This window comes from Procambarus clarkii, chromosome 9 (genome assembly GCF_040958095.1).
Source record: "Procambarus clarkii isolate CNS0578487 chromosome 9, FALCON_Pclarkii_2.0, whole genome shotgun sequence".
NCBI lineage: Eukaryota > Metazoa > Arthropoda > Malacostraca > Decapoda > Cambaridae > Procambarus > Procambarus clarkii.
The window spans coordinates 39,551,200-39,574,634 of record NC_091158.1 but is presented as its reverse complement, the minus strand read 5'-3'; the positions used below and the strand labels follow the sequence as shown (position 1 = coordinate 39,574,634).

The 23,435-nt window shown below is 43.3% G+C and overlaps 2 long non-coding RNA genes across 2 annotated transcripts; one reads left to right on the top strand and one right to left on the bottom strand.

The window, feature by feature from the left end:
• Positions 1 to 379: 379 nt before the first annotated feature.
• On the bottom strand, positions 380 to 22,886 carry LOC138362958 (uncharacterized). The gene is made up of 3 exons (XR_011227936.1): positions 21,850 to 22,886; positions 616 to 752; positions 380 to 507 (listed from the first exon to the last, which is right to left on the bottom strand). It is a non-coding gene; the product is annotated as an uncharacterized lncRNA (long non-coding RNA).
• LOC123753674 (uncharacterized) lies at positions 14,724 to 15,900 on the top strand. Its single transcript, XR_006772311.2, has 3 exons — positions 14,724 to 14,873; positions 15,007 to 15,162; positions 15,318 to 15,900. It is a non-coding gene; the product is annotated as an uncharacterized lncRNA (long non-coding RNA).
• Positions 22,887 to 23,435: the final 549 nt, after the last annotated feature.

The following is a 23,435-nucleotide window of genomic DNA, read 5'->3' as shown; positions in this document are numbered from 1 at the left end:
AGATAGACCCACCTCAAATTGTAATCTACGGTGCGCCCCCGCCATATTTCACTTACACCGTGTATCTCCGTTTAAACACTACGTCATTATATAGGACGAATTAAGGATATATATATTCGAACAAGTCTGAATGGCCCCTCCCTTATATGGGAGTATTTAAGGAGTATTAAATTATAAATCCTCCCCCCCCCCAAAGTTTAAAAAAAACATCAAATAATTAATTAAATGCTTTATTAGGTAAAAACCACAAAATGTATAAGTAATTATGTTAGTTAATAAATGTAGTTTACAGAGTGCTCTTGCCATATTTCACTTACTACAGCTCTACCCCCCACCCCCTCCCTATCCCACACCCCCATCCTCGTCTGAGTAGAATTGTGACGATTCCTCATCAGTGAAGAGTGGGGGAAGGTCTTGAGCCCCATCCCCCCCCTCTCATGGGGGGGTGGGGTGAGTTAGGTGGACACCTTTTGGCTGAGTTTCCTCCTCTCTCTCATCGGAAGTGTTCTGGAAAGAGATGGGGGAAATAATTTATAGTGATTAAAGGTTTTTTATATAATTATATATTTTATTAGAAAAATATTATATTTTTCTCTAAGAACAACTAGTACATACCTCTCCCCCTGCAGGAGCGGCCATGTGTTCTCTACAGCAGGCATCGTCAATTAGACTACGTAACAGCATCTTGTTTGGGGCAGACCCCCCACGTAGAATTACTACTCTACAAATGTGGACGGGTCCCAAGAACTGCACTGGAGAAAAACATAAGAGGTGAAATAGAGGATATACAAACTTTTTTATTGAGGGAAATAAACATAAAATAAATCTATTAGCAGAAAGATAGGGTAATACTAACCAGGTCCTTCAAGGACTTCAATCTTCCCCGCAGGTCTTTTTTGAGAGACACCTCCCATTTCGTAGGAGGAAAACAGTCTTCTGAGGGGGATGGGTGGGGGAGAGGGGTTTTTATAGGAGGCTACACGCCTTGTTAGGTAGGTTGCCTAGCTAACAAAAATATTCTCTACACCACCTATAAGAACCAACCCCTACACCTCTACAAAATGTCCTAACACAGTGATGTTTCATAGGAAAATATCGTCTCGCATAAGCAAGGGCTCGTTTATCATTTAATTTTAAAGTAATGATTGAAAATACATTATGTAAGTAGTGTACTGTTGAAGGCAACCCCAGGTGACTCACCCTATGAACGAACATGACGCAATACAGCCCACAGGCGAGAGTAAAATCACTCTGGAGTCTGTAACGCATTCCAAACACCTTTCTTATTTTGTTAGTTTTAATAAATCCTTGAAAATGACGTCCGTAAGTAACTGGCGATATTGCATAACTATCAAAAAAAAACATCCGATGATTAACTTTATCAACATAAATTCCTACCCAATGTCCCATAGTGATTCTGCTGTGTGAAGGTAAAATATTAGTTATGAAAACAATAGGTTTTCTTGAAGATATATTTAAATGTTCTATCTCATCAGCATTATAACAACCTAGGTAGAGTGCTCGATCCCCTAGATTATTTTTAAAATTAATATTTATATCATAACAATTCATTATGTTTTTTTACGCTCGTACGTCACACAGAACAGTTCTCTGCCCATCAATGGATAGTACCCCAGTCGTTTCCCCAAACAGTAAAACCAGTCTGTTATATGTAACACCACCACCAAATTCAAGCTCCATACGCAAGTTGCCAGATTTCTCCACAGGGAGGGAATCCTTTGTTTGAATGGTGGTTAAGTCAAAGGCAAATATTGATCTTCCCTTATTAAAAGAGTCATAGGCCAGTAGTGAATCACGCTCTAAGCCTAATGTCTTCAAAGTTTCATAATAAAGGCGGGAATAATGGTTATCGAAATCGCCACCAATTCGGTAAATTGCATTATTGTTCAAATACATAGCAATACTTTTCAGCTTTGCATTTTCAAAATATAATCCATTACCTTGGTGAAGACCGGCGAAATAATTCATTGGAACGATTATCATGTATATCTTGTGTGGAATTACTTGCGCCCAAGGTTGATCAATTAAGAGACTAGTTTGATTCCCTGCTAGAACATATGTTTTAGAAATGGTTCTATTGAAAGTATAGGTTATGGGGTCAGGGGATGCTAACAGTGAGCTGTTTAAGGGTAGGTAAGCACTTGGGTAGGGGAACACCCGCGTCACCTATAACTTAGCATAATCCATATGCAGGCGATACTTAGAGCCATCGTCCACGCTTGTATTTAGGACCCAGGCATGGGGGGAGAGCTCCAATCTTAGTCGCATATCTATATTATCTAATATGTATTGGTCTAGGGATGATATATCCAATAGGAGGGGGAAACACATCGACAAACCTTTACTTTTTAAATCACCCATAAATTTTTTATCCTTGGTGGTTGCTCCAGTAAAATAAGTATTTGTAAACTCATTAGTGATTATACCATCGTCATCTCTCCAGTCCCTACGAAAGCCTCCAATTCTCCCCAAGGAAGACATTTTTGATGGAGGCAGGGAGGTAATTAATTTAATAAACGACCAATAATTAAAATTAGTATTTGTTTCAACTTCCTGCTCTCCTAAAAACACCTGAACACCTTTAAACATGGTATTTGACAACCCATTCACAAATTCCACATGGTCATCATCTTCCAATTTTGTGGTATCGTCATCTTTGGTTAAAGATACCTTAAAATCTATAACAATATTAGCTAGATCTAAGAAGGCGCCCTGGGTTCCTGGGATGCGGATTTCTAAGTAATTATCCCGCAAACGTTGATTAATGGGGAGGTTGACAGGTAGAACGTCTATTTGCTGCGTAGAGGCAATTGAACTCTCCACATTACGTATTCTGTTACTTCTAGGAAATTGGTCAATAATACTGGAGCTATAATATTCTAGTGGTATTTTCACCCCAGCTCCGCTAGGCTCCCCCATGATCCCCTCCGAAAGTTGAAGTATGACTGCTTGCGTTAGCGAAAACACATCATTTTTATACCCAAGACCTCGTTTACATTTTTTATTTTTATTTTTTCGCCTAGAGAGTCTTTTAATTTTACCTCCCATTACCAATTTCTTTCCCACACTCTTAAGAGCATCAATACCGTGAGTTCTCATAGTACTTTTTACATCCCGTTTACCACTGCTTAAATCACCAAGGACATTTTTCCCAAAATCGATGGCGCTAGGTGTTACAGCTTTCATGAAAAATGGTATGGCCCGTCGAGCAATACCAGCCAAGGTCCCAAAGAAACCTCCACCAGATCTGAGATAAGGCGCTTGGAATGTGCGTATGTCATTCATCGCTCCCCCTCTCATCCCATGTCTCCTAGGGGGAGGTGCGAATATCTCCCCGAACTCCCCCTGTGAGGGTGGGTGGAACGGTATTCGCATTCTGAGGTCTCCCATCTTCAAAACTAACCATTCGACCAAACTGATCTGTTATTTTAATACTTACTTTCTCCAACGTGTTAGTGTTTAATGTTTTGTACACTAGAGGGTGAGCCCCTCTAGAATATGAGTCATGATAATTGATTGCATCTAAGATATTTACAATCTGCCCTCCGTATCGTTCAGGCTCGATGACGTCACTATAAATGAGTAAATAGTCACAACCTCCGTCAATGTCTGGGGGCGATAAGGCCACAGTCTTGGAGGCTGACGTAATGTCATCTGTTTTTGCTCGATAAATGGAGTATTTGCGACTGCTGTCAAAACCAAGTACATTAGCTATTCTGTGTTTAAATTGAAAGCTGAGAGAATTTAATGAGCCAGTACTTCCACTGTTAAGAGTTGAAGCTAGTAATACCCTCTCTAATGATTGGTCATAGGTGAGGATTGGTTCTTTATCTGAGAAGTATATTTTGAAATCATCCCTAAAGCTAAGCTGCATGTCGGTTGTTATTTGTCGACTAACCACGTCTGTAATGAATTTGATGTTTCTTGATAATATGTTGGTTTTTGGGAGGAAGGTGTATATTAAGTGTTCTGGACTCTTAGAAAGAGTTCCACGTTTAAAAGTGGCATAGATATCTATACCAGAGTCCTCCTCATCTTTGATGATGGCATTAATTCGCCTGGGAAGGAGTATGTTGACTAAAGCCACTTCATGTTTAATGGAAGGGTTTAAATGTAGTGTTGGGATGGTGTTTGTAAATGCTGAACTCGTGTTGTTGTAAATATCTCCTTGATCGAGACTGGTAAGATATATGTAATGTTCTTCCCCATTGTCCCGTTATGTACTGAAAGGCCAATATACAGGGGATGGGTTTTTGTAAGAAGGGAGAAAATAAGCAACATAACTTATATTTTATTTTATTAAACTACTTAAAGAACTACAACAGGTGAAGATTCCCACACATTTTTTTTTTAAGAATAGTGATTAACCACTCCCCCCTCGCTACTACTACTGCTGGCTGCTGATACCTCCACTGCCGCTTCCGCCGGGGCTACTGTAGCTGGCACTACATCAACTTCTTTACTGGAGTGGTGGTTACAGCTTTCGTTGTTTTTTCGGGGGGGAGGATAACAGGAATATTTCCTGTGACTCACCATCGAGGATGGAGTCGATACGGCGATTCGCCCCCGTTTCAAAGTCGAGGAGTGGCTCAATCCTCCGTTTAACTGAGGGTGATGCTGTAGGGGGCGGTGGAGCTGGAGCCGTATTCCTGAGAGTGTTTCTTCTTCCTGGGTGTGGCTGGTGGTGCTGAAGGTGTAGAACGAGAAGAGGTTCTTGGTGTGGTACCTCCCTCTCCCACCACGGTGTCGAGCGTTATAGTAAGATTATCAGCACTTGGGTCGTCGAACGGGAGGGGCACCACTGATGGGGTAACAGCGGCAGGTCGTTTAAGGATGACTAACTCTTTGTTGAGTTTGGCGAGTTCTTGATGAAGGGACAGCAGCATGGGTCCAATGTCCTTGTGCCAGTTGACCATACCGTCGCGGTAAGCCCCTAAGCCGTAGGGTACCACTAGTCGAGTCATGGTTGGGGTTGCCGCCATTAAATTGCCCACCCTTGTTAGGCTCATCTTGAGCCAGTATCTGCGGTTCTTGGCGGTATCCAGGGTGACGTTAGTGTGTGTCGGCGGAAGTCTGCACTTGTTCCTGGGCTATTGGGTTTGACTCGAAGGGGCTCCTGCCCCGAATGCAGAAATCAACCCCACAAAAGTGGGCCTGAAGTAAAGGACGGGCTCCTCTATGAGATCTTGTCCGTCGGAGGGGAGTGGGGCTATCTTCACAACAATGTCCCCCGGGGTAGACCGACAACGAATTATTGCCCTATTGGCATTACCCAGTCCTTCACGTTCCACACGGGCGTAGGAGAACGTCTTCCAGATGACGGAAGCCAGTCCATAGGGTCGCACAACGGCAGCCGGCAAGTCGTAGATGATGACGTCCCCCACATCAAAGGTGTGGGAGTCAGTGATATCGTCGCTGATGGTCTTGATACAAGCCAGAGACATGGTGAGAGGGCGGGTGCGAGGAGCGTGTCGACATCTGTAGTATAGTGTTCCAGGAGCGGCGGTGGGCGACCTTTAAATACACCTGTGACCCACCTGGGGGGAGAGGGGTGAAGGGGTGGGGGGTAGAGATCACCTTATGTGCCCATAGACATTCCGCCCAGACTCAAAGGCTGTAATCATATCACGATGTTGGAAGGTTAATTTTTCCATCTGCCAAATCTCTGTCTGGATCTCCTGAGATGAATACTCCTCATACCTTTTCACCGTTTCTCCAAATGACTTAAAAAACCGTTCTGGGGGAGCACTCAACACAAGACGGTCATAACAATCCCATAAGGCATATATCAATCTACTTTTGTGTTCGACAAACTTGTAGTAACGTTGAGTAGCAACCAAACGCTTCAATAGGGGAGATTTTTCTCCCACCTCTACTGCCACAGAGGGGGTAGAAGCTCTCTCCATGGTGGATACACAACTGAATATAATTCGTTTAAGATGTGCTTCATATAGGTTTTTTTTTCAATACGATTCCCAATGGGGTCTCCTATGGATACCCCTACCCCCTTTTAACTGTGATCTGGCGCGAGAATTACGTATAAAGGATGGGTCTACACCAGCCACCTTCAGTAAAATCCTTACATCTGCCTTGTCAGCCGTCCTAAATTGTCCTTTAGTAAAGGCTAAAGTTTTAATTATATCTAAAATATTTAAATTTTGCACAGGCTTTAATTAATTCCCGCGACTATCCCATACCACCTGCTGACTGTTTTGTTCAAACATGTTCAATAATGTTTTGACGTGGGGAATTTCCCCTATTTTAAAATACACATTTATTAATTTAACACTTTCGCGCTATCTGGACGCGCCGGCGTGTCCGGTTTCGTCTAACGTAAACGCATAGTGGACATAAAGTTATGTCTTCTTTTAAAATATTTGTATATAATTCAATTTTAATCCAATTTCATTTGGGGTTTGTTTCAAACGACGCACCATGAAGGTGCGCACCTTTCTCACCACTAGGCCGCCTGGCGCGTCGGCCTACCCGGTCACGTGACGGGCCCATTGTTTTCGTGTCACGTGTCGTGAGTCGATCACGCTCCCCTCGCGCGCCAAACTCGAGCATTTTTACCCGTTTCCGTGTGGATTATACCCAATTACTTCATCAAAAATGGATCAAGGTCAAGGCCCAAGCACTTCTACGCCCAAGGAAGCCTCCAGGTTATCGAGAGTGGACAAAATAACCCAAATTTTTAAGAAGTGGAGCGGAGTGAAGCTCACACCAACGAAAATTCCAGGCCTTGTGGAGGATTTATCAGAAGCTGAAGGTGATGTAGAGGTATTGGAGGAAGATTTTGGAACCCACAACGATTATAGTGTACCTAGAGCTAGAGGGAATGATACGGCAACGAGTGATGAGGAGACTGAGGCCCTCACCGAGGAAGAGGAGGCACCGCGACCCCCTCCTCCTCCTCCATCTCGGCGCACACGTGGTGCATCTAGGCTACCTAGAAAAGTAGCTACCAGACATGTTACTCGTCGTAGGAACACACGACAAATTGCGCCAAGTGATTCTGAAAGTATAAGTGATGAGGATTCATTTGAGCCTGCTGAAAGGCGTACACGTACAGTACGTACTCGGCAGGCTGGGGCTGGTGAGGGCTGGAGTCGTAGCAATACTTCTCCAGTTGTTGATGATTTTACTGGAAATCCTGGACTGAAAATTCCCAAGCCTACTAGTGCACTGGCCTAGTAGGCTTGCACTGGTTGTCCAGACTTGGGTTTTGGGGTGTGGTGGTGGTGGCTTTGTGGCGAGTGGGCCCAGCAACAGCTACCCGCATCTCAGGCTGTGGAATGGAATGTATCCTTTTTTTTATTTGTTTTTTTAAAGGGCGACGGTCGCACCTGTCCCGCGTTTTTTGTTGAAAGAAGCCCGCGGCGGCGGGCGCTGCGGGGGGGGGGGGGGGGGGCGGGCAATATCTTTTAAAGGTTGTCTGACCAGTCCCCCCGTCTGGTAGGGCTATAACGTTCAAAGGAGCTACCGTGGCAACACCGTCCACAAGTTGTTGTTGCTGGAGGGGGTGTGGGGGGAGTGTCCACTTCCCCCACTCCATCATCACCACCGCTAGAGTCACAGCCAAGGTGCTTACAGCCACCACCAACATTATTAGCCGAATTGCCCCATTTGCTTTCGTTTTTTAAAGAGAAGGACTTATTTCCACCTCTACCACTGGTGGAAGAGGGTGGAGCCACCTCATTAAGAGGCGATGGAGTACTATCGTTTTTATTAAATAAATATTTTTCAGCAACGAGTCGTGGTACTAGGCAATATTCTTTCACCATTTTTTTTTCTCTTCTTACGTAATTACTTTATTAGAGAGGAAATTAACGATACAGCCAAAGGTAACAAAGCTGCCAATATAGCGCCACCTCTCCTAGAGGTTAAAATGATTTTCTTTTTGTACAATGGAGTTTTCTTACGTGCTACAGAACGAATGTCATTCTGATACCTCTGTAGTCCATTAATTATCTGAGGTTGAACTGGGATGTTTCGTTTCAGAAAATTGGCAAAAATTTCACAAATTGATTCAATTTCCTGTCGTTTTAAAGCCTTGATTAGTTTATTCCGCTTCTTGGGTGATAAATTGTTTAATAAAAATAACAGTTGATGGTGTTTCTCTACGAGAGAGTCCTGATGAACTGTCATTTTTTTTTCAAAATTTGACCATGTCTTGAGCTTTAATCCAGCAATTGCTGGAATCTTGGTACCCTCTCCACTTGACGAAATATCCTCTGTGTCCTTTCGATGTCTTCCTAGACTGTAATATCGTTATGGGAAAATAGTCTGGAAGCATTGTTGGAATCAATTCTTGCTCATAAAACATACCACTGATCGGCTCGTTGGTTAAATCTTTGACTTTATAGGTTGGGATTGGTTGTGTTCTATCGATATGAGACACTTGAAATATATTTGAAATAACCACCCCACCGCCGGCACTATGCCCAAGATTACTATCCGAGTGCCGGCGGTGGGGTGGTTCAAATAGCCTCGGCTATCACCTCATTTTGTCCGGTCGTGATGGTCAAGTGGATTAAGGCGTCTTGTACATACCAGTTGCGTGGCTCCTGGGAGTATGGGTTCGAGTCACTTCTGGGGTGTGAGTTTTCAGTTGCATATTGTCCTGGGGACCATTCAGGCTTGTTCGCATTTGTGTTCCTTACGTGTGCCCCAAAAAATGAGGTGATTTGGTAAAATGCTATGCCCAAGATTAATATTCGAGTGCCGGCGGTGGGGTGGTTCAAATAGCCTCGGCTATCACCTCATTTTGTCCGGTCGTGATGGTCAAGTGGATTAAGGCGTCTTGTACATACCAGTTGCGTGGCTCCTGGGAGTATGGGTTCGAGTCACTTCTGGGGTGTGAGTTTTCAGTTGCATATTGTCCTGGGGACCATTCAGGCATGTTCGCATTTGTGTTCCTTACGTGTGCCCCAAAGAATGAGGTGATTTGGTAAAATGCTATGCCCAAGATTACTATCCGAGTGCCGGCGGTGGGGTGGTTCAAATAGCCTCGGCTATCACCTCATTTTGTCCGGTCGTGATGGTCAAGTGGATTAAGGCGTCTTGTACATACCAGTTGCGTGGCTCCTGGGAGTATGGGTTCGAGTCACTTCTGGGGTGTGAGTTTTCAGTTGCATATTGTCCTGGGGACCATTCAGGCTTGTTCGCATTTGTGTTCCTTACATGTGCCCCAAAGAATGAGGTGATTTGGTAAAATGCTATGCCCAAGATTACTATCCGAGTGCCGGTGGTGGGGTGGTTCAAATAGCCTCGGCTATCACCTCATTTTGTCCGGTCGTGATGGTCAAGTGGATTAAGGCGTCTTGTACATACCAGTTGCGTGGCTCCTGGGAGTATGGGTTCGAGTCACTTCTGGGGTGTGAGTTTTCAGTTGCATATTGTCCTGGGGACCATTCAGGCTTGTTCGCATATATATATATATATATATATATATATATATATATATATATATATATATATATATATATATATATATATATATATATATATATATATATATATATAACTGAAAACTCACACCCCAGAAGTGACTCGAACCCATACTCCCACAACTGGTATGTACAGGGACGCCTTAATCCGCTTGACCATCACGACCGGACATAAGGAAGTGATAGCCGAGGCTATATGAACCACTTCCCCGCCGGCACTCGGATGGTAATCTTGGGCATAGCATTTTATCAAATCACCTCATTCTTTGGGGCACACGTGAGGAACACAAATGCAAACAAGCCTGAATGGTCCCCAGGACTATATACAACTGAAAACTCACACCCCAGAAGTGACTCGAACCCATACTCCCAGGAGCCTGGGGACCATTCAGGCTTGTTTGCATTTGTGTTCCTCACGTGTGCCCCAAAGAATGAGGTGATTTGATAAAATGCTATGCCCAAGATTACCATCCGAGTGCCGGCGGGGAAGTGGTTCATATAGCCTCGGCTATCACTTCCTTATGTCCGGTCGTGATGGTCAAGCGGATTAAGGCGTCCCTGTACATACCAGTTGTGGGAGTATGGGTTCGAGTCACTTCTGGGGTGTGAGTTTTCAGTTGTATATAGTCCTGGGGACCATTCAGGCTTGTTTGCATATATATATATATATATATATATATATATATATATATATGAGAGAGTGAGAGTGTGTGAGAGTGGGTGAGTGTGAGTGAGAGTGTGTGAGTGTGTGTGTGTGTGTGTGTGTACTCACCTAGTTGTACTCACCTAGTTGTGTTTGCGGGGGTTGAGCTCTGGCTCTTTGGTCCCGCCTCTCAACCGTCAATCAACAGGTGTACAGATTCATGAGCCTATCGGGCTCTGTCATATCTACACTTGAAACTGTGTATGGAGTCAGCCTCCACCACATCACTTCCTAGTGCATTCCATTTGTCAACCACTCTGACACTAAAAAAGTTCTTTCTAATATCTCTGTGGCTCATTTGGGCACTCAGTTTCCACCTGTGTCCCCTTGTGCGTGTTCCCCTTGTGTTAAATAGACTGTCTTTATCTACCCTATCAATCCCCTTCAGAATCTTGAATGTGGTGATCATGTCCCCCCTAACTCTTCTGTCTTCCAGCGAAGTGAGGTTTAATTCCCGTAGTCTCTCCTCGTAGCTCATACCTCTCAGCTCGGGTACTAGTCTGGTGGCAAACCTTTGAACCTTTTCCAGTTTAGTCTTATCCTTGACTAGATATGGACTCCATGCTGGGGCTGCATACTCCAGGATTGGCCTGACATATGTGGTATACAAAGTTCTGAATGATTCTTTACACAAGTTTCTGAATGCCGTTCGTATGTTGGCCAGCCTGGCATATGCCGCTGATGTTATCCGCTTGATATGTGCTGCAGGAGACAGGTCTGGCGTGATATCAACCCCCAAGTCTTTTTCCTTCTCTGACTCCTGAAGAATTTCCTCTCCCAGATGATACCTTGTATCTGGCCTCCTGCTCCCTACACCTATCTTCATTACATTACATTTGGTTGGGTTAAACTCTAACAACCATTTGTTCGACCATTCCTTCAGCTTGTCTAGGTCTTCTTGAAGCCTCAAACAGTCCTCTTCTGTTTTAATCCTTCTCATAATTTTAGCATCGTCCGCAAACATTGAGAGAAATGAATCGATACCCTCCGGGAGATCATTTACATATATCAGAAACAAGATAGGACCGAGTACAGAGCCCTGTGGGACTCCACTGGTGACTTCACGCCAATCGGAGGTCTCACCCCTCACCGTAACTCTCTGCTTCCTATTGCTTAGATACTCCCTTATCCACTGGAGCACCTTACCAGCTGCACACACCTATATGTGTGTGTGTGTGTGTGTGTGTGTGTGTGTGTGTGTGTGTGTGTGTGTGTGTGTGTGTGTGTGTGTGTGTGTGTGTGTGTGCGAGAGTGAGAGTGTGTGTGTGTGTGTGTGTGTGTGTGTGCGAGAGTGAGAGTGTGAGCATGTATTCACCCCCCAAGGAGCGCCACCCTCCTCAGGACAAAGACCCCCCTACCTGGTTTTTTTTGGGACTCCCATTGAGATGACCTCCAGACGAGAGAAAAAAAAAGTTCTCTATAGCAAGTCTAATCCTTCTCTTTCACACAGGAGCTGTGAGATGTTGCATGTATTTTGTATTCACTCTTCAACGAGCGCCACCCTCCTCAGACCATAGACAGCCTACCTGGGTTTTTTGCTCAACTCCCATAGAGATGACCGCCAGACGAGAAAAAAAAAGTTCCCCATAGCAACCCTAACCCTTCTCTTTCACACGATGGCGGGAGGGGTTGTGAGGTATTGTATGTGGCACCACCGCCCCCCTCTTGATCATCAAATATAAGGACACCACTCGCCCCTCCTTCGTCGTATTATACAGTTAGTGTTGAAACCTTCCACTCCCCATCCCCGTCTAGACTAACATGTAAGTAAATTAATATCTATTTCATATATTTGGGGATATATATATATATATATATATATATATATATATATATATATATATATATATATATATATATATATATATATATATATATATATATATATATATATATATATATATATATATAAGAGAGAGTAGGGGTGTTTTGAGAGAGGGAGAATATATATATATATATATATATATATATATATATATATATATATATATATATATATATATATATATATGTATATATATATATATATATATAAAGATAAGATAAGATATATAAGATATATCTATATATATATATATATATATATATATATATATATAAGATATATATAACTGAAAACTCACACCCCAGAAGTGACTCGAACCCATACTCCCAGGAGCAAACGCAACTGGTATGTACAAGACGCCTTAATCCACTTGACCATCACGACCGGACATAATGAGGTGATAGCCGAGGCTATTTGAACCACCCCACCGCCGGCACTCGGATAGTAATCTTGGGCATAGCATTTTACCAAATCACCTCATTCTTTGGGGCACACGTGAGGAACACAAATATTTTCGAAGGGTTCGAGTCACTTCTGGGGTGTGAGTTTTCAGTTGCATATTGTCCTGGGGACCATTAATTTGTGTTCCTCACGTGTGCCCCAAAGAATGAGGTGATTTGGTAAAATGCTATGCCCAAGATTACTATCCGAGTGCCGGCGGTGGGGTGGTTCAAATAGCCTCGGCTATCACCTCATTATGTCCGGTCGTGATGGTCAAGTGGATTAAGGCGTCTTGTACATACCAGTTGCGTTTGCTCCTGGGAGTATGGGTTCGAGTCACTTCTGGGGTGTGAGTTTTCAGTTGCATATTGTCCTGGGGACCATTCAGGCTTGTTCGCATAAGATATATATATATATATATATATATATATATATATATATATATATATATATATATATATATATATATATATATATAAGATATATATATATATATATATATAAGATAAGATATATAAGATAAGATAAGGTCCTTGATAAGAAAATCGCCGACCTTAAGAGGATGGATGGGAGGATTGAGGATATTGATGCTCATGATGCACTCTACCTCATCACCAGATGTCTGTCCCTCCCCAGGTTAACCTACTTTCTGAGGTGTTCACCATCTTACAGTAGCCAAAAACTAAGTGAGTATGACCGGTTACTGAAATCAATGCTAGAAAAAGCCCTTAACCTCTCTCTCGATGACCTACAGTGGAAACAAGCCTCTCTTCCCGTAAGACTTGGGGGCCGCGGAGTTCGAACAGCAACGCAAATCGCTGTTCCAGCCTTCCTGTCCTCCTTATCAGCATCCGACGACCTTGTGAAGGAAATTCTACCTGCCCACTTATTCAGCTGGCAGGTGTACATGATCCCAATTTTACACGCTGTGCCACAGAGTGGGCCTCTCGTGCAGGCCCATCACCTCAACCACCATCTCCAAAAGCCCACAAGCAATCCAGCTGGGATGGCCCCATTGTAGACCAAGTTGCTGCAGAGTGCCTGGGTGCTGCAACAACACAACACGACATTGCTCGCCTCACAGCAGTAGCAGCACCACATGCAGGGGATTTCTTGTTAGCAACCCCAATGTCGGCAACTGGCACGCGTCTCACACCACACGCCCTCCGAATTGCTGTGGCCCTCCGCCTTGCTGCCCCAATCCACACCAGATATAGGTGTATTTGCGGCGAGGTGGTGGCTGACAGGTACGGCCACCATGGCCTACTCTGCCAAAGCACAGGGGGATGGCACTCGAGGCACAGTGAAGTTAACGACATCATCAAGAGGAGCCTCACCACAGCTGGATGCCCAGCTGAAAGAGAGCCCCGTTACCTAACGCCCTGTAACTCTGATGCTCTTATTGGTCGCCCGGATGGTATCACAGTGAACCCCTGGAAGAATGGCAAGCAGTTGGTATGGGACTACACGTGCGTATCAACCCTGGCTAACACCTACATTAACCTCAGTGTTGCACAACCAGGTGGCCCTGCCACCAACAGGGAAGCAGCCAAATCCCGTAAGTATAGTGAACTGGATCACCACTACAATTTTGTCCCCATTGCTTCTGAGACACTCGGCGCCTGGGGTAAAAGTGCTACCAGTTTTTTTAAGGAACTGGGTTCTAGGCTCATTGAAACAACAAGGGACCCAAGAGCTGCAAGCTTTCTTTTCCAGCGCCTCAGTGTGGCGATACAGAGGGGAAATGCGCACTGCATCCAGGATTCCTGCCCGCCATCTGAGGAGCTGGAGGAACTCGACAACCTATGATAACCATCTTTGTAACCCATATGTAACTCCTTTTTTGTAACAAAGTTCAAATAAAGTAAATATATATGTGTACATACAAAAGAATGGGGGTGGTAGGAGAAGATAATATTAGTGTTCAGTGAGAAACCACAAGGTCTCCTCTGAATACTTTTTATTTTCTTCTCCGAGGCTATGGGTCCCCACATTGGCACCAGAGGTATATATATATATATATATATATATATATATATATATATATATATATATATATATATATATATATATACAATACAATTACAATACAATTTTATTTAGGTAAGGTACATACATACAATAAATATTTACAAGGATTGTTTAACTTATAGGTATAGCTAGTACATACAATGCCTAAAGCCACTATTACGCAAAGCGTTTCGGGCATTATAAGAGAAAGAGGGGTGTTTTGAGTGGGAGAGAATATATATTTATTTATTTTATATATTTTTTTCCTAGGAGTGGGGGATAATGTCACTCCCAGGTGATATTTGCAACATTTGTGGTTGGAGCTCATCACCACAATTCGTGCATACAACTTATTGCTGCCTCCGCTGTGGGGAAGCTGTGTGTGTTCAATCTAGTGGAGTTCACAGGAGAACCTGTGGTGGAGGTAAGCCCTTATTTATTTATTTATTCGTATTTATTTCAAATGAGAAATATTGAGATGGTTTCCCCTATCTTCATGGGGGTGTGGGGGCTGTGTGAGTGAGAGTGTGTATATTTATGAGTTATTTCCTTGTTAGGAGGTAAACATCACCGGCCTACCGGAGAGAGTGGTTTTGTATGCCTCATATGTGGTAGCGTCACCTCGAAGCCTCACCCCACTTTCACCTGCAGCAGTTGTGGGGTCACTTTGTGTGAGCACTTGACCTCTGAACATCTACAATCATGTCCCCAAGGTGAGTGAATAAACCCTCTCTCCAGTTTTATTATCTTAAGAAGCTTTCTTGAGGCGTTATGTCATGGGGTTTAGTGGGGAGTGTTGGGGTGTTGCTTTTTATTATTATTATTATTATTTTTATTATTATTATTATTATAATTATTTTTTTTCCAGGGGTGCTTCAGAGGCAGGTAAAGACATCTCAGGGGCAGGTAGGAGAGGAACTTCACCCCAAAGCCCAACGTAACAATAGCCCCTTAGGTGGTGGTGGGGGTAGACAGCCCTTTGAAAATGGGGGGGAGGAAGAGATGAGTGATGATGGTGATGGTGGTGATGATGATGGTGGTGGTGACATCCCTCAGGCAGGTCCTAGTGGTCTTAGACCCCATGACAACAATCGAGATAGAGATGGAAATTCCTCAGAAGGGGAGGATGTTATAGACATCCCTCACTTAATTAATAGGGTGGGGGCCCTGGGGGATCTCTTTACTAGAATGGAATATTCCATCCCCCCAGCCTTTGCCACAGATCCTGTAGGTCTTCTAAGCAACTTTAGAGAACTATTCTCTAACGAAATAGAGAATTACATGAATTCTCTGGCGGGTCATGGCAATTTTACTTCATCATTCAAAATCCTCCTTGAAGTGAAGGTTACACTTTTAAAGCAACGTCTCACAGAAGATGATGACTATAGGGAACACTTCATAACGACACCTGCTAGGCTGGTAACTCTTGAGGAGGTGGGTGATCTTATTGATAGTTGGGTGGGTTATATGATTACACATCCTAAGCACTGAGGATTGTCTAGGTTCTGTTACAGCCATACATAGGCCTATAGCATACAGCTATATAATTGTTGATAGGAACCACTCCGTCATTGATAAATTTACTTATTTTGGGGGGGACAGCGTCACTCATTTCATGGAGTGAGTTGCCACCAAATGGGAAATTATCAGATCCACCCTACCCAAATATGAAATAGACATGTCTCTTGAGGATATGGTTCATTTTAGGAGACAGACTCACTGTCAGTTTTGTGAGGAGGTATTTACACCCACCAATTTCAAGGTTCAACATCATGATCACCTTAGGAAAAAACTCAATTATATTGGAGCTCTATGTAATTACTGCAACCTCCGCCACAAGAATGCTCTAGAGAGTTTAGTCCTAATTGCCCACAATATGTCTTATGACATGGGCTTAATTTTGAGGGAGTTTGCCATGGGTTCAAATATTAAGAGCAATATCCTCATGAGACAGGGGACTAAATATCTTAAGGTAGAAATAGGCAACCATAAATTTCTTGATTCACTGGCTTTTATTACAGGCAGTCTTTCGTCCCTAGCAAAAACCCACATTGATTCAGGCAGCCCCTTAACATTCACTCACTCAATGATAGAAGGTTTACCCGAAGAGAGTCACCACCTACTCTTAAAGGGTAAGCAGTTTTTCCCTTATGAATATGCCACAAAAATCAGCTGCTTTAATGATGCAACACTCCCCCCTATTGAAATGTTTTACAGCTCCCTAAACAAATCAACCATCACTTTGGAAGAATATAGACATTCGAAATAAGTATGGGAGGCTACAGGATGTGAGTCATTAAAGGATTATCTCCTTATTTATTTAAGGTGTGATGTCGGTTTACTGGCTGACATTTTTACTCACCATAGAGTAATTCTAAATGATATATTTTCCTTAGAGATGACTCACTACTGTAGCCTTCCGGGGTACTCCTATGATTGCTTCTTGAAAAGTAGCAAAATATCGTTGGAGTTAAGTGCAGATGTGACGTTGCACAATCTCATATCACAAAACATACGAGGGGGTTTTACAACTGCAGTTAGGAGTTATGCCAGAGCTAACAACCGCTATGTCAACCCATCTTTTAACCCCCAGGAGGATAGGTCTTCTTTCTTACTTTACTTAGACTTCAACTCCCTTTATGGGAGTTGTATGACTAAGAAATTACCCTATGGTGGTCTAAGAAGGTTGTCATCTGATGAGATGAACTCCTTCATTAGCGAAGGGAAGATAATGACAGAACAGCCATTCTCTTCTAACAAAGGGTACTGGCTCTTAATTGACACCAAACACATAAGACCTGAAATAGGTAGACTAACAGACGATCTACCCCTTTGTTTACACCACAGGGGGATAAGTATGGCGGATATCTCACCATTTAGTAGGGGGACTTCTGGAAACAAATAACAGTACAAACCTCCCTAAAAAAAATATTAAGTTGGTAGGGGATCATCTCCCCAAGAAACATTATTTCATATCTCTACACCTCTTACAGTTATTTATTGAGATAGGTCTTGAAGTAGGGTCTATTCATGCCATTTATGAGTTCCACCAGTCTGATTTTATGGCAGAATTTGTTAACACCAACGTTAACAATAGAAATGCTTCCACCAGTAACGATAGGAAAACACTCTTCAAATTACTGACGAACAGTGTTTTTGGTAAAACACTACTGAACCCAGCCCGTTATGCCATTGACACCAAACTAGTGACTTCAGCTAGGGTCTTTTTACGAGAGGTGAAGAATCCTCGCTTTAAACGTATGGTGCATTTAGGTGACAATAAATTATTGTCTGTCAGTTCCAGACCATTCATTAAAATTACTCATCCTAATTACATTGGGTTCCAGATTCTTGAGCTAGCAAAATACAGTTTGTACCATTTTAGCTACAGGGTACTTAAGAACCACTATTCGGATAGGGCAGCACTGATATACAGCGATACAGACAGTTTCATCTTCAGTTTAATGACTGAAGATGTCTTTAACGAGATGGGGAAAGAACCCCTTAGATCATGGATCGATACCAGTAACTTCCCTGAAACTCACCCCTTGTATGATCCTTCTAAAAAGGGTGTGTTAGGTCTTTTAAAGTCAGAGGTTTCAGATAGACACATCCTTGAAGTTGTAGCTCTCAAGCCCAAAATGTATAGTTTGCTGTTGCACAACAATTCAAATTCCATTACCGCTAAGGGTATCCCCCGCGCTGCGCAAAGATCTTTAACTCATAGACATTTTAAAGAAACCCTTCACAGTAATGCAGTAGTAAATACTTTCCAATACTCCCAAATTAGGAATTTAGGAGGACAAATGGTCACTACCCATAATACTAAGAGGGGTTTAAGTGCATTTGATGATAAACGCGATTACCTAAATAAATACAAAAGCCTAGGCTATGGTCATCCAGACATACCACCTGACCCCCACCCATCCACCTCAACCCAAGGGGTGACCGCTGGAAGTGAAAGTGATGACGTCATCGAGCCAGGCACCGTTGTTCCAGGCGCCGTTGTTCCAGGCCTCGTTGTTCCAGGCGCCGTTGTTCCAGGCCTCGTTGTTCCAGGCGCCATTGTTCCAGGCGCCGTTGTTGCAGACACCGTTGTTCCAGGCGCCGTTGTTGCAGACACCGTTGTTCCAGGCGCCGTTGTTGCAGACACCGTTGTTCCAGACGCCGTTGTTCCAGGCACCGTTGTTCCAGGCGCCGTTGTTCCAGGCACCGTTGTTCCAGGCCTCGTTGTTCCAGGCGCCGTTGTTCCAGACAGAATGGCTCCATTGTCGTCAACGAGTCGCTTGGACCACTTGTATGTTCCTTCACTCATTCACAAGTAAAGCTGACCAACCAAGTCTAACTCTTGGCCTTTAAGACTTCTTTCTCGTAAATTGTCATACATAATATACCACGCGATATTATAAGATATATAATGAATGAAGGTTCAATCAAGTATGATCATTATATCATTGAGAATAATATGTCGACAAGGAGGTATGAAATATGAATATGAAAATATGAAAACAATATTCATATGGTACATGAAAACAAGAAGCTGGGATATAAGAACAAGGAATTGGAAAATGTGGATATGGAATTGGGATATGAGGACAAGGGGATAGGATATAAGGTGCTGATATATGAGAAATATATGATATATTAGGATAAAGCGCCAAGATATGAGTACATTAAGCTGGAACCTGTTGAAAAGTAACCGGGGTATTTAAGACATGGCGCTGGAATATGAGGACAAGGAATTGAATTATGAGGATGGAACATGATTATGAGGATGGGGCAAAAGAACGGTGCCCAGCCTCATGTACCATGGGGGATCGAACCCAGACCCTGCAAGTAGCGAGGCCGTCGTTGAATCCATTAAAAAGGATGTACTATATTGAACATTGGACACGGATAGATCTTACGGAATAGGCATCGGTAAATTCCCGGAACCAAGAACGGAAATCAGACAAGTTCCTTCGCCACCTGCACTTAGAGAACTAGCAGCAAAACAGAATAGCCTGACTGGCTAAGAAATCTAATCTTCCAGTTCAGTAGTCAGAGCAAGAAAACATTCGACACCGGTCACAGAATAAAGTTAGAATTCATAATTACAACCACATAGGCCTTCTCATCCACCTTTATTTCGTCTAATCCTAATTATAATCAGATTATCGTGACCGTTTTGCATCATTTTATGTTGCAAATTATATTAATTATCACTGACAATATCACGTCGACCATGAAAGACTAGTTTCAGCGCAAAAAAAGACCAGATATTTCCTTATCAGCCAATATCATTGAAGATTATTCTTATCAGCCAATATCATTGAAGACCACAGTGAGCAATGTCCACATTATTCACATTTACTCCTTGTTGAATCATTATAGTCTCCCCGAAAGAGAATTACACGGGTCAAAATATACACACATGTATTACAATTGCATATATTCAAAGACTGAAGGGCAGGTGATGTAAGAAACACCTGCCAGCTCTAATCGTAAGATAATTATTTAAATTGCAGTTACTCTAAACAATTTAATTCACGTACAAATTAATCATGCAGAGGGATGAATGGATACACAGCCCGTGACTGGATGGGTGAGTGAGTTGAGGATGGGTGAGTTGAGGATGGGTGAGTAAGTTGATGATGGGTGCAGATGATTGATTGATTATCAGACGTATGAGTGGAAATAAACGTATTTTAATTCGGGGTTGGAGTGGCAAGAATTTGGAGCAATATACTTGCCGTTCAGATATACTCCAGAATGACAACCATTTCTTGAATATAAATGTTGACTATTAGTTGACTATTAGTTGATTAGCTAGGTGGCTACGTAAACTAATGATCCATTGTCTATCTAGCTGGAGGAATGAATGACTAGCAAAGTGGATGGGTGGAGGAATCAAACTAGCTAGGAAGGTGGAGGAATGGTTAAATATCAAGCTGGGTATGTGGAAGAATTATTGACTAGCTGGCTGGCTGGATGGAGGAATGTTCAACTATCTAGCTGGTTGGCTGGGTGGTGGAATGTTCAACTATCTTGCTGGCTGGCTGGATGGAGGAATGTTCAACTGTCTTGCTGGCTGGCTGGGTGGAGGAATGTTCAACTGTCTTGCTGGCTGGCTGGGTGGAGGAATGTTCAACTATCTAGCTGGTTGGCTGGGTGGTGGAATGTTCAACTGTCTTGCTGGCTGGCTGGGTGGAGGAATGTTCAACTATCTAGCTGGTTGGCTGGGTGGAGGAATGTTCAACTATCTTGCTGGTTGGCTGGGTGGAGGAATGTTCAACTATCTTGCTGGCTGGCTGGGTGGAGGAATGTTCAACTATCTTGCTCGCTGGCTGGATGGAGGAATGTTCAACTATCTTGCTGGCTGGCTGGGTGGAGGAATGTTCAACTATCTTGCTGGTTGGCTGGGTGGAGGAATGTTCAACTATCTTGCTGGTTGGCTGGGTGGAGGAATGTTCAACTATCTTGCTGGCTGGCTGGATGGAGGAATGTTCAACTATCTAGCTGGTTGGCTGGGTGGTGGAATGTTCAACTGTCTTGCTGGCTGGCTGGGTGGAGGAATGTTCAACTATCTAGCTGGTTGGCTGGGTGGTGGAATGTTCAACTGTCTTGCTGGCTGGCTGGGTGGAGGAATGTTCAACTATCTAGCTGGTTGGCTGGGTGGTGGAATGTTCAACTGTCTTGCTGGCTGGCTGGGTGGAGGAATGTTCAACTGTCTTGCTGGCTGGCTGGGTGGAGGAATGTTCAACTGTCTTGCTGGCTGGCTGGGTGGAGGAATGTTCAACTATCTTGCTGGCTGGCTGGGTGGAGGAATGTTCAACTATCTTGCTGGCTGGCTGGATGGAGGAATGTTCAACTGTCTTGCTGGCTGGCTGGATGGAGGAATGTTCAACTATCTTGCTGGCTGGCTGGATGGAGGAATGTTCAACTATCTAGCTGGTTGGCTGGGTGGTGGAATGTTCAACTATCTTGCTGGCTGGCTGGCTGGGTGGAGGAATGTTCAACTGTCTAGCTGGCTGGCTGGGTGGAGGAATGTTCAACTGTCTTGCTGGCTGGCTGGGTGGAGGAATGTTCAACTATCTAGCTGGCTGGCTGGATGGAGGAATGTTCAACTGTCTAGCTGGTTGGCTGGGTGGAGGAATGTTCAACTATCTTGCTGGCTGGCTGGCTGGAGGAATGTTCAACTATCTTGCTGGTTGGCTGGGTGGTGGAATGTTCAACTATCTTGCTGGCTGGCTGAGTGGAGGAATGTTCAACTATCTAGCTGGCTGGCTGGCTGGAGAAATGTTCAACTGTCTAGCTGGCTGACTGGCTGAATGAATGAATAAAGTTCAAAAATGAATAAAACAAATATGTGCCTGAGGTCAACAACCAACTCATCATTGGTGTGGGCGTGCAGCACTTACAGTGAGAGATCATGCTGGAAAACCATTTAAGGGACGTCACACGGTCCGTAATACTTCGTAATGTGAGATGAACATTTCAGAGGGGCAACCATAGCACTCAATGATCTTTTCATTGACTTAGTCACCTTCTCCTGGAACACGATGACGTGGCGATGTCCGCTAATTTTTGGTTCCCAGTGTTCCTTTTAGTGCTACTTATTGCATGGTTCAGATAGCAATAATGAACGATTCGGCCTTGCATGAATGATTGTCATGATTCCCTGGTATTCAAAAATATAATCTCACAAAAGGTAATTATTGTTTAAAAGTTTATCATAATTGTGTGATAAATTACAGAGGTTCAACCCCAAATCTCCCATTCACTACACAAGGTTAACTTCACGGAAAAAAATATTGGCAAAGATGGTGGCATGTTTTGGGGATGTTATTCTAATAGTTGCAACCAAGAACATTGCTCAACAAGACCCAACAACTCCACACAGAGAGTTCCTATCATGATAAGTGATTGCAAGTTTTTGTGGAATGTCAAATTTTATTCTTATTCCATTTTAGTTTATCGTATTCTCGTTGTTTTCTTTCTTACGAGAACATCGACCAGTAATTAATTCATTTGATAGACGTGATCTGATTATTCTCTGAATGTTGTCTGTATATAGCAATTATCGACAACACTCTACGGTTTCAAGTGTGTACGTCACATTATGGTACTTTACATCACAGAGTTAAGAGCTTACTTAAGACGCCAGGTACACTAGTAAAAACACTTGCCCTTCATCCTCTTCACATCACTCAGCCCGACATAGCATGGCCCACTTTCTGCCACATAATTTACTGCTATATAAAAATAATTATATATGGACATTTGGCTTTGCCTAGCACAGCTCGCCTCTCAGTGTTAGCCGAGAGTTTCAACGGGAATATGTCCAGAGGATCCGGCCCCCCAACACATGAAGAGCATCAGGAAGGCTTAGCCGTGGCGGCCGCACGGCAGGAACACCAGCCAAGGAGGGCTGGGAGCGCGCCGGTGTTCACTACACAGCGACCAGACGCACACTGGCCCCTGTGCTCTCCTCTCTGAGTGTTGTAGGGGCGCCTCCCTTCCCACCCTCCTACACACATCCCTCCCATCCACCTTGCTTGACACCTACCTTCCCTTCTCCTCCCTTGCTGGTCACCAAAACACGAGGGTATATAAGACTGGTTGACAGAATGACGGAACATCTGTCAGTCACTCTGACTGGTATGTCAGAGTGACTCTGACACGACAGATCTATTGCCTTTCCATTCACTAATCTCACTGATTCTTCCTAATCATTCTATCACACATCTGGTATCAAATATTGAATATATATTTAATCGTTTATTTATTCATTTCCTATCTATTGCCAGGCTTATCCATACCTTCACCTATCCATTACCAAGATTAGCAATACCTTCACCTATCCCTTACGAAACTTATCCATCCCATTACCAATTCTTAAAAAGTTTTATTATTCTACAAATTACTCATTTATCCATCCAAACTTTCCAGTGCCAATCAATCTATCCCTCCAATCCCATTCACTACCTAATAGATATAGATATAG